Raw genomic sequence first — 12,265 nt, forward strand, 5'->3', positions numbered from 1 at the left:
TCTGTTGACTCTCTCCGTAAGATTAGACTGAGGGTGATAACTTGTAGTAAGTTTTCGTGTAACACCCCACTTTTTGCAAACCTCAATCAGAACACCACTGGTAAATTGAGCCCCTCTGTCAGACACCAGGTACTTTGGTGTCCCCCAGCGTGTAAAAATCTCCAGAGTTAAAAGCTGCACGATGCGATGAGTCTTTCCATCACGCAGTGGGAATACCTCCACCCACTTGGTGTAATAATCCACAATCACCACCAAGCAAGTATTACCTTTCTTACTGCGTGGGAAAGGCCCCATCAAGTCAATTCCTAGCATGTAACCTGGCTCTTCCACGGTCGTGGACTGTAAAAACCCTGCAGGTTTCTGATTTGATGGCTTGTATAATTGACAAGCTATACACTCCTTAACATGCTTTGTAACATCTCGCCTAATTGTAGGCCACCATGCTACCTCCAACACACGAAGCAGAGTCTTCATTCTACCCAGATGCCCACTCAATGGGTTGTCATGATAGTATTGTAAAAATATGGTAATTAATGACTCGGGAACAACCACTTGGTAGCGCTGACCCTCACCTCTGGGTAGAGACATTCTCCTATACTACACCCCCTGTTCAACCACAAACCCTATACGGTCAGACCGCTGACCGTCCATCTTCTTCTTCAATTCTTGAAGGTTAAGATCTTGAGCCTGAGCCTCTGCGATCTCACTCATTTCAGAGGGCATATCAAGAACGGCAACATGCTTTTTTTCCTCTGAAAAAACGGCAAGTCCGGCCTTTTCTATCTGAGGAGATCGAGACAAGGCATCTGGTACTACATTTAAACTTTCCTTTCGATTTACAACTCAAAGTATACGATTGGAGACGCAAAGCCCAACGAGTTAGGCGGGACGTCACTTTAGGAGAATTAAAAACCCAAGTTAAAGCAGCATGATCTGTCACAACCTCAAATTCCACCCCTTCCAGGTAATGCTTCCATTTCTCAATGGCCCAGATAACCGCCAAGCATTCCTTCTCGGATGTGGAATAGTTAGATTCAGGTTTTGTTAAAACACGAGATGCATAAGCAACAACCCACTCGTTTTCTGAGCACCCCTGAGCCAGAACAGCTCCTAATCCCACATCACTGGCATCAGTATACACCCGGAACGGTTTCATTAAATCAGGGTGGGACAACACAGGAGCTCTCTGCAAGGCTTCCTTTAATTGTTCAAAGCTATCTTGCTCAGCTTTCGACCACACCCAGCTCACCCCCTTCTTTTTCAGCCGATTCAGTGGAGCAGCTTTATCAGCAAATCGCGGAATAAACTTGTGATACCACCCAACCAACCCCAGGAACCTTTGCAGCCCCCTGAGATTGGTCGGTGCTGGGTACTCCTTTATTGCCCCAACTTTATCTGTATCTACAGACACCCCATTTCCTGATACTATATGACCCAGGAACTTAAGTGAAGGTTGAAAGAAATGACACTTGGCTAAATTGAGGGTGAGATTGGCTTGATCCAGGGCTTGAAATACAGATGCCAGATCTCTCACATGCTGCTCTTTAGTGGGAGAGTACACAATGATATCATCTATGTATACAAAGCAACTGTTACCCTTCAGGTTTACCAGCACTTGTTCCATCAGACGTTGGAACGATGCTGCAGCATTCTTCAAACCGAAAGGCATCACCTTAAACTGATACAAACCGAAAGGAGTAGTAAAAGCTGTTTTTGGTTTACTTTGATCATTCATAGCCACCTGCCAGTAACCAGAACGCAAATCTAAGGAACTAAAAACTGCGGCTCCCTCTAATGATTCCAAAATGTCATGAACTCTGGGCATGGGATATGCATCAAGGTCAGTTTTCTTATTTACCCCTCGGTAATCAACACAGAACCTAAATGTCCCATCCTTTTTTTCGGTCAAAACCACAGGTGCGGCCCAGGCTGAAGCAGACGGTTCTACAATGCCATCCTGTAGCATTTGATCAAGATGTTGCTTTATAATGGTTTTTTTGTGTTCCGATACTCGATAAGCTCGGACACGCACTGGAATCTCATCGGTAGTAAGTATCACATGGTGGATTAAGTCTGTCTTTCCCAAACGGGAAGTACAAACTGACGGCCACTGCAGCATCAGTGGTTCCAACAACCTTTGCCCTTCAATCGTAACATTCAATTCTAATATCGGTCTCTCTCTTAATCCCAGATCTAGCTCTTTCTTCACCACCTTAGTGGGAACTGCCACAAAAAGCTGTGCCATTAGCTGCCACTCTGCCCCCCACACATTCTCACGAGAAAATGGAAAAAATGAATATCCCTCAGGCTTCTTTACTCCATACACCTGCTTCCCCAAGTCAAGCAATGTAGATGTTTTGACTAGGAAATCAAGTCCTAAAACTAAAGGCTGAGCTAAATGAGCATCATCCATTATGTAGGTGTCTACAGACCAAAACTCTCCATGAAGATTATAAGTCAGACGAAACTTGCCCAGTGCAGTATATGCCTGACCATTGGCCAACACAAAAGACTTCTCTGTACTTGGAGATAAACGATCCTTTGATTGACAAAGCTGTAACCAAAGATTATTCCTCATTAAAGTGTACGTACATCCAGTGTCAATCAATGCTAAACCTTCCCACCCCCGCACAGATAGCTTCAAAGCCAACAATGAAAGATGGCCATTACCAGTGGGTGCTAATTGAGGAGTGCTTGCATTGTTTATGACAGACATATCAGCTGCTATTCTAACTGATCCTTTCAACGGCTTCTTTGCCCCTCTCTCAGTTTTTGCATTTACTTTCCCCCAATACTCTTTCTGGGAGGACCAATCCCTTTCTACCATGGCCCCAACTCTCACCAAATCTGCCACCGACGACACCGACCCCCTAATAAAACTTGCTAGCTTAGGGTTTGCATTGCCCAAAATTCTATCTACTATTTCCGCCTCTGTCATACCCGGACGCCACTTAAGACAAAGTGCTCGGTAATCGTATGCAAAATCTCTTACACTTTCAGCTGGATCTTGAACCCGATCACGCAACCTTTTCTCCACCTCAGTTAAATAATCTGTGGGAAGAAAAGCCTCAATAAAAGCAGTTTTGAAAAGTGCCCATGTCTGAATTTTATGGCGTTCTGCAATCCACCAACTCTTTGCAGAACCCTTTAACACTGTTGACAGTGTAGCTAAGATTTCTGATTCAGTCATGGTTACTCCCGACAAGAAATCCTGGCAGGCATCTATAAAACTCAATACATCAGTGGAACCTTCACCCTCTCCAAAAACTGGAAAACTTAGTTTAATAGGTGGTTTATAATTATATGCATGGGATCTAACACTTTCAGTCACCATAGGTCTCAGTGACAAAGCTTCCAAAGAGCTATTAGACACATCAGCCATATCAGGCTGGTAAGGCTGATAAGAGCGTGGAATAAAAGATACTTTCGGAGTGCTTGTTCTGCTCCGCATATCCCTTAATTCTGCCTGCCATTTCGCCTCCCTTCGCTCAAAACACCTGACCACTGAACTCTCCAACTGATCTAGCATTTTAGCCACAGAACTCTCAATACTTTCAAATTTGTTATCAATAAATGTTCTTAACAGTTCCTCTCGATTGATACTGCTCTGAGATGCCATGGACATTTCATGTTCCAGTTTGTCTATACGTGCAGTAATTTGCTCCATCTTACTGAAAATAAAACCAAAATCGGGAACATTACTATCATCAGCTATTCCCTGAGCAGCTGTGGGGGATTCACCGATATATAACTCTTCCAACTTTGAAGTTAACTCAGCAAGCGGCTGTCTACGTGTGACACCTGGACCAGCAGTAAAATTTGCAAAATCCATACTATCCTGTATATATTCGTGATCTTCACCTTCTGCCATCTTGAAAATCCATGAACTCAGCCTAAACAAAATGTCTAACGCTCCCCGTACGGGCCACCAATCTGTAACGTCTCGCTTTTAGCACAAAACTAATCCCAACGGCGGGATTACCTCCCTGTATCAAATATACCCAAATTATTAACAAGGGGAAGGGCGAAGCGACAGTGCATCAAGGACGCGAGATCCCCCAATAAATACACTATAGAAACACGGGATAACCTTAAACATTTATTGGCTAAAATAATTGAAACTGTTCAACAAAACAAGATGGAAAAGAAGTTCCGAGCAAAAAAACAAAACATAAACAGCCAGCAAAATATCCATTGCGAGAACAAAGTAACAAAATAAAACAAAAAAACAAAACAGTCCCGCAACAAAAATAAAAAAACAACGATCTCACCAAACTCCTGGGTACCCGCTTGCTTGAAGATCCTCTCGGAAGACGATGACCAGTAATCCACAAAAACTATGAACATGTACTTGAAAAACCAACACAGTCAGCAACGTGGTGCATTACAAGCCGGCTCCAGGCTTTAGCGATCGTGGGCAGCAAAGGTGAACAACACCGGCTAAACAGCCTGAAACTGGAACAAAGCACTTGCTGATAAAAAAAACAAATCAACTTCCAACAAGAACGACAGTCGAAGGTAAACAGGATCGCTCTACCATGGCAAACCACCCCGGGAAAAAGAACGCCGCGGACTTTTCAAAAACAAGGAATAGAGTCCCTGAACAGGAACTAAGGAGACGACAGGAACTCAAAAGGCAGGTAAGCAGCTCCCCCCTATGGCGTAACAAAGGTACTATTTATACTTGTCTAAAACAATCTTTCCATTAACAACGCTGCCGCTTCCAGCGAATAAGAACCTCGAAATGTATTTGGAACCTGGCCAGGCTTCCGTGCTGCCCAATTAAGGCGCAACACATGGTACGTTTATTGTACCATGTAGAACCAAACATTCAATTTAAGTGGCAGTGCCACAGTACAGCACGTAGAAGAGATTGAGAAGGGGCGGCTTTTAAAAGTAGAGACACAAATAGCTGGTTTTAACTTTACTTTTATAAATATTTATGCACCAAATACGGGAAGAGACAGAATTTTATTGTTTAACAAGTTGAAACAAACCATTTTAAAATGTAGTAATAATGACGTATTAGTGGTTGCGGGTGATTTTAACTGCACTATAGATTTTACCAATGATAGGAATACTGAAGAGCCACATCCTCAATCCTCCAGAGAGCTGACTGCAGTTTTACAGTCCGGTGACCTGGTTGACGTTTGGAGGTGTCTGCACCCTCAAGCCCGACAGTACACCTGGTCCCAGTCCCGTAATAACTATACATCTAGAGCACGACTGGATCAGTTTTATTCATTTCGTTGTCACCTCAATTTTTTTGTAGGGGCAAGCATTATTCCTAACAGTCTATCGGACCACCACTGCCTGTTAGTCAGTGTACTTATTCCAACTGAAGGACACAAATCTTCTTATTGGCATTACAACATTCAATTATTAAAAGACTGTAAATTTGGAAATGTTTTTAAAGAGTTTTGGAAAGTTTGGCAAAATCAAAAAAACAATTATCAAGATTTAAGGCAGTGGTGGGACATTGGGAAAAAGCAAATTCGATTTTTTTGTCAGCAGTACACCCTGGAGGCTACCAGGTCACTGGACAAGGCAGTCAGGGAGTTAGAGAGAGACATTCTAAACATAGAGAATAATGGGGATCTCTCTAATGAGCAAACCTTTCAAAAAATAAAAGAGAAAAGACATGTGTTGGGCAGCTTGCTGGAGGAGAAGGTGAAGGGGGCGTTGGTGCGTTCTCGCTTCGTGGCGCTGAGGGACATGGATGCACCCACTTCCTTCTTCTTTGGCCTGGAGAAGAAGAGAGCATACCGCCAGCAGCTGAGGTGTGTGCGGACGCCCTGCGGCAGAGAACTACACAGCAGAGAGGAGATCAGTGAGGCGGCGGTGCAGTTCTACAAGCAGCTGTTCACAAAAGAACAGTGTGATCAAGATGACACAGAGACCCTGCTCCAGGATCTACCTAGCCTGAGCAAAGAGGAGCAGGGTGGACTGGACAAAGAGCTGACCTTTGAAGAACTGACCATTTCGATGACACAGCTCTCCAGCGGGAAGGCGCCTGGGATAGATGGCCTCCCCGCTGAGTTTTTCAAACATTTCTGGACAGTGATCGGGGAGGACTTCTTCCAGGTGCTGAAGGAAAGTCTGGAGAGAAAAGAACTGCCTCTCAGCTGCCGCAGGGCAGTGATCACACTGCTGCCTAAGAAAGGAGACCTCTGCCTTTTAAAGAACTGGAGACCAGTTTCGCTGTTATGTGCCGATTCGAAAATATTTTCCAAGTGTATCGCAAATAGGGTTAAGAAATGTATAGGTACTGTAATACATAGGGATCAAACATATTGTATCCCAGGAAGATCTATTTTTGATAACCTGTTTTTAATTAGAGAATAATTAAATAAAAATAAGGATAGGTGTGTTTTAATTAATTTTATTTTAGGGCAGGCAAAATTGGCCATTTTAAAATCTAGGAAAAATAAGATTTTAGAGGCAGGGCTAGCAGATGCTGCCAGATTATTTCGTATTTTAGTTGTCAGCCGGGTAATGGTGGATTTTAACTATTTTAAAATGGTCAGTAACCTGGAGGGCTTTCAGGAGAGGTGGTGTGTGGGAGACGCCTTGTGCTCATTGAGTGAGGAGGGAGAGCTGCTGTTTAATTTCTAGTTTGAATTTTTTTTTGTTTTATTGTTTTTACAGTGTTTTTATCACTTTACTGTTTTTACAGGAAAACACTGTTTAGTTTTTTAATATTGGCTTTTTGTGTTTTATTTATATTTTATGATCCTTTTATTTGGTTAAAATCTGGTTTTAAAGGAGAACATGATGTTGTTTTTTAGGATTTTATGCTGATGCTCTGGGGAGGTTTCGGCTGTTCCCAGGAGCCAGCAAGTATCTTAATCGTGTTTTACCTTATTATTGTTATTGAATGGATTTTAATTGGAATGGTTTAATAAAGGATCTTAAAAGTCAAAGTCTCTCTCTCTCTCATTCTCGCGACTTTGGACGCGCGCCGGGCCCTTCCTGTGGATCGCCCCAGCTGCGGCTTGCGTCGGCTCCGTCAAGAGCCGGCGTGTTGCCTCGGCTGGTGCCTAGCAGCTGACTTAGAACTGGTGCGGACCAGGGGAATCCGACTGTTTAATTAAAACAAAGCATCGCGAAGGCCCGTGGTGGGTGTTGACGCGATGTGATTTCTGCCCAGTGCTCTGAATGTCAAAGTGAAGAAATTCAATGAAGCGCGGGTAAACGGCGGGAGTAACTATGACTTTTGGCAGTTGGAGACCGATTACAATCGGTTCAATGGTCCTGAGGCTGTTCTCACGGATTGTCACAGGAAGGCTGACAAAGGCCTGTCCTCTCAACCCAAGACAGCGAGGATTTATCTCCGCACCAGGCTGTTCTGAAAACCTGAAGGTGCTGCAGACAATCATCGAGCATGCGAAAAAACATCATAACCAACTGGCAGTAGTATTCGTGGATATAGAGAAGGCATTCGACTCGGTCTCGCATGAACATATCATGTGGGTGCTACGGCAGAAGAAGGTGGATGAACACGTCATCAGGATCATCAAGAGCTCTTATCAGAAATGCACCACTTCGATTGAACTGGAAGGGAATAAGTCTCTGCCAATTGAGATGAAGATCGGCGTGAAGCAAGGGGATCCGATGTCACCGCTACTGTTCAATTTGGCAATGGATCCGTTGATCAATGCCCTTGAATCAATGGGCCAAAGATATACAATCAATGGGAACAGATTGGCAACACTGTCATTTGGGGATGATCTGATCCTGGTGAGTGAGTCGTGGGATGGAATGGATAAAAACCTGGTTATCCTGGAGTCCTTCTGTAGTCTTTCCGGACTGGTCGCACAAGCCAAGAAGTGCTATGGGTTCCTCATAACACCTACACACGATTCGTATACAACTGTAGACCATGGAATATCGTGGGGAATGAGCTGAACATGATCACACCAGGCGAATCTGAACATTATCTGGGCACAAAGATTGATCCTTGGGTCGGCATTGTAAAGGCCGATATGATACATCAGCTACAGGAGTGGATGGGGAGGATAGACCAGGCACCGCTGAAACCATCTCAGAAGCTCGTCATACTTAGAACGTATACCATTCCCCGTCTCATATACCTAGCTGACCACACTGACTGCAAGGCCAATAGCCTGAAAGCTGTTGATATGCTTATCAGGGCAGGAGTAAAAAAATGGTTGCATCTCCCGACATCCATATGCGACGGTATTATATACTCGAGGATTAGAGATGGAGGGTTGGGTGTTTTAACATTGGCGAGCTTAATACCTTCGATACAGATTAGAAGGTTGCAGCGAATTGCCGACTCCAGCGACAGGGTGATCCGCAGCTTGGCAACGACAGAAGAGGCCCAAGAGAAACTGCAGAAGTTGTGGACAGGAGCAGGGGGGCAGTGAAAAGTACCCCGAACCGACGAAACCCAACAAGGTTGGCTGAACCCCTTGGAGGTGACGGGGTGCAAGGAACAACCGCACAAAAGCCCAAATATCTTTTGCCCACTAGATGGAGACAGGACGAATTCCTGACATGGTGCGGACTCCCGGTGCAAGGTATGGGTAGACAACTGTTCTGGAACGACCCCATTAGCAACAACTGGTTACGGAATCAACACAGAGTCGAACAAAAACATTTCATTGCCGCAATGCAACTCAGAGCTAATGTGTACCCTACCAGGGAATCCTTGAACAGAGGCCGGATGGGCGCACAGTCATCTTGTAGGAAATGTTCAGCAAGACTGGAATCTTGCTCGCATATCCTGGGGCAATGTCCATCTGTCCAGGGGGCCAGGATCACCCACCACAACAAGATCTACAACATACTAGCAGATGAAGCATCAGCCTTGGGATGGAAAGTGTATAAGGAGGCTAACCTAAGGAATACAGAAGGAGAACTGAGGAAGCCAGACCTTACATTCACAAAATCAACAAGATCTCTGGTCATAGATGTCACAGTAAGATCTGAATGTGCTGCCGACACCCTGGAAAATGCTGCCAAAGAGAAAGTACAGTACTACTCAGTACTCAAAAGGCAGATTCAGAATCTATCCAATTCCACTGAGATCAAGTTCTTTGGATTTCCAATGGGAGCAAGAGGGAAATGGCCGTCCATTAATAACATCGTCCTGGCTGAAATGGGGATACCTGAAAATAGAAGGATCTCTCTAGCAAAATTGCTCAGCCGTAGAACTCTCCTGTACTCGCTCGACATATTGGCAATGTTCTGTGGGAACAGTGCGGTATATGAACAGTTCACCTAGGAATAGGAAGTTTGAGTGGTTATTGTAAAATTGTAATTAGTCATTGTTGTACAATTAAACCTGTACCTGAATAATAAAGTTGTGGGAATCTCGTAATGATTAAAACGACATGCAAGTCTTTTAGTATGACATGTGGACGAGCCACTGAACTCTGGAATGGTAACTTACCACCCGGTAAGCGAGCAATTAATAGCCAAATGCCTCGTCTTCTAATTAGTGACGTGCATGAATGGATGAACGAGATTCCCACTGTCCCTACCTACTATCTAGCAAAACCACAGCCAGGGAATTGGCTTGGCAGAATCAGCGGGGAAAGAAGACCCTGTTGAGGATGACTCTGTGCCACCAGTGGCACACCCATGGGTTGGTATTGGTTTCCAGACCCTTTTGACTATTGCAATGTAATTTGAAGTTAGCATAATGTTTAGGGAGATCATTTAATGCATTTTATGTTATCACTTTTCAATTTTATACTTTTTGACAAAATTAGCTATTTTTACCATTGTAGAGAAAATCCCTTTAAATTTAGTGAAACAACAAAATCAAACAATTCTGTTATTCCTGTGTTGTTAAGAACCTTGTTACTATCATGTGTGTTGCATTTTTGTTCATTGAAGAGATATTTTACATTATTTATATTTAATATTAAATATGTACTTTTTCTCTCTTTAGTCTTAACAATTTTGTAATTTTTGTCAGTCCTGGTATAGCCCTGTTTGCTGTTCCTAGTATTCTGACCATTCTCCTTGCAAATATTCTGGAGGATTTCAATGGAAAATCGAAAATTATGGAAGAACCGAGTGTGGAAGTTGAGACGTGCATGAGGGATCCAAGAATAAGTGCTCTTCCTTGGGTCACCATTGAGTTACATGACCAGAGACACAATAGTGCTATATAAGCAGTCACCATTGAGTTACATGACCAGAAACACAATACTGCTAAATAACCAGTCACCATTGAGCTACATGACCAGAGTCATCATTGAGATGCATGACGAGACCCAGAATTAAGCTACATGACCATAGTTAGAATTGAGCTACACAACCAGAGTCACCATTGAGATGCATGACCAGAGACAGAATTAAGCTACATGACCATAGTTAGAATTGAGCTACATGACGAGACCCAGAATTAAACTACAAGACCATAGTTAGAATTGTGCTACATGACCAGAATCACCTTTGAGCTACATGACCAGAGACAGAATTTAAGTAAATGCTTAAGTTTGCAGTGAGAATGGGGGAGAATTGCCACTGCTGACCAAGTTCCCCCACTCTCACAACATTTTGAATTACTGTTATATCATTGTCTACTTGTTGTCCAGGCTTGATAAGTTCTACATTGCTCTACATACTGAACTGGATATTATCCTTGTGTTAATTCTCATTTTGCTGGAATATTGAGAGATATGGAAACACCAGTTGCTGGACGGTCAGGGTTAGGGTTGGTGTAACTGCTGGAGCTGGGGTTAGGGTTAGGGTTAGTGTAATTGCTACAGCTAGGATTAGGATTGATAGAACTGCTGGAGCTAGGGCTATTGCTTGAGTATTGTTTTTTGTTAATTGAATAGTTATTATCATTTGTTAATTTTTAATATTAAATTTGAACTTTTTCTCTCTTTATTCTTAATATTTATGTGGTGTTTTCCAGTCCTATTATAGCCCTTTAGACATGATGGGAGACTACATTTGGGGGCTGGTTCGCGAAAGTGATTTACAGTATAATCGTAAATCTCGAAAAACTACTCATTTCTAAATCTTTTGTAGTCATTTTTGTATTACTTTAGTATAAATACATATTAATTTGGATGCATATGTTGTTTTTTCTGACTTTATGTGAACGAAAAGACACAAATTCGCCCGTTTTCTCTTTGGAAATAGGTAAATTTCAAAATATCACTGTCCTGGTCACAAAAGCAAAGTTTGTGGGGAATAATAGCCATTTTCTATACTTTTGAGGCATAAGCAATTAGGATATAACACGTACCACCCAGGAACAAAAAAAAATTTAAAAAAAATTTACACGGTGTAATCAACGTATGTGAAAACAGACCATCTCAACAGTTCAACTTTAAGTATAAATGGATTATTTTAAAACCACCCATTTTAGCGGTGAAAGACACACACACACACACACACACATCGAGAGATGAAACTGTTAAATAAAACAAGCATTACCAAGCATTGCACTGTATAGTACATATATAGTGTACAGTGCAATGCTTGGTAATGAAAAACCAACTGACCGCTAAAATGTAGAGTTAACTATCACATGGTAAGCGTGAACGACCGTGTGGCCTAATGGATGAGGCGTCTGACTTCGAATCAGAAGATTGTGGGTTCGAGTCCCTTCGGGGTCGACTTTTTATAAAAAGATCGATGTGTTATTTCATAAAGTTATTTTTAAAATAAATTACCAAATGACAGACGACACTGACGAAAAGAAAAAAATCTCTTTAGACAATATTGAACACCGGATCAAGCAGGGATACTGAGATATGATCATTTAAATCAATGCACATGTTTCTGTAGACTAAAATGTGATGTGTGCTGTACAGATCAAAATGGATTCATATCTGAAGCTTATTACCAGGGTGATGGACATGCAAACCATATATAGTGTACAGTGCAATGCTTGGTAATGAAAAACCAATTGACCGCATCACATGATAAGCACGAAAGACCGTGTGGCCTAATGGATAAGGCGTCTGACTTCGAATCAGAAGATTGAGGGTTCGAGTCCCATCGTGGTTGACTTTTTATAAAAAGTCAGACTCGAGCCTCAGCATACAGCGCAGATCAACGAAAACACAGAACGTTGCTTATAAAATCCACAGAATTAACGACCTTATACTACTTTCCAACTACGTTGAAAACATGCCTGTAGTCGAGGCATGTGTTATTTATTAAGTTATTTTTAAAATTACCAAATGACAGATGACACTGGCTAAAAAATAAAAATCTCTTTAGACAATATTGAACCCGGGGATACTGAGATATGATAATGGTGATGGGG

General features: G+C 42.5%; 1 non-coding gene across 1 annotated transcript; it reads left to right on the top strand.

The window, feature by feature from the left end:
* The first annotated feature begins 11,930 nt into the window (after positions 1–11,930).
* trnar-ucg (transfer RNA arginine (anticodon UCG)) lies at positions 11,931–12,003 on the top strand. The gene has a single exon. It is a non-coding gene; the product is annotated as a tRNA-Arg (tRNA).
* The last annotated feature ends 262 nt before the right edge of the window (positions 12,004–12,265 follow it).

The sequence above is a fragment of the Acipenser ruthenus genome, unplaced genomic scaffold (assembly GCF_902713425.1).
Source record: "Acipenser ruthenus unplaced genomic scaffold, fAciRut3.2 maternal haplotype, whole genome shotgun sequence".
In the NCBI taxonomy this organism is placed as follows: domain Eukaryota; kingdom Metazoa; phylum Chordata; class Actinopteri; order Acipenseriformes; family Acipenseridae; genus Acipenser; species Acipenser ruthenus.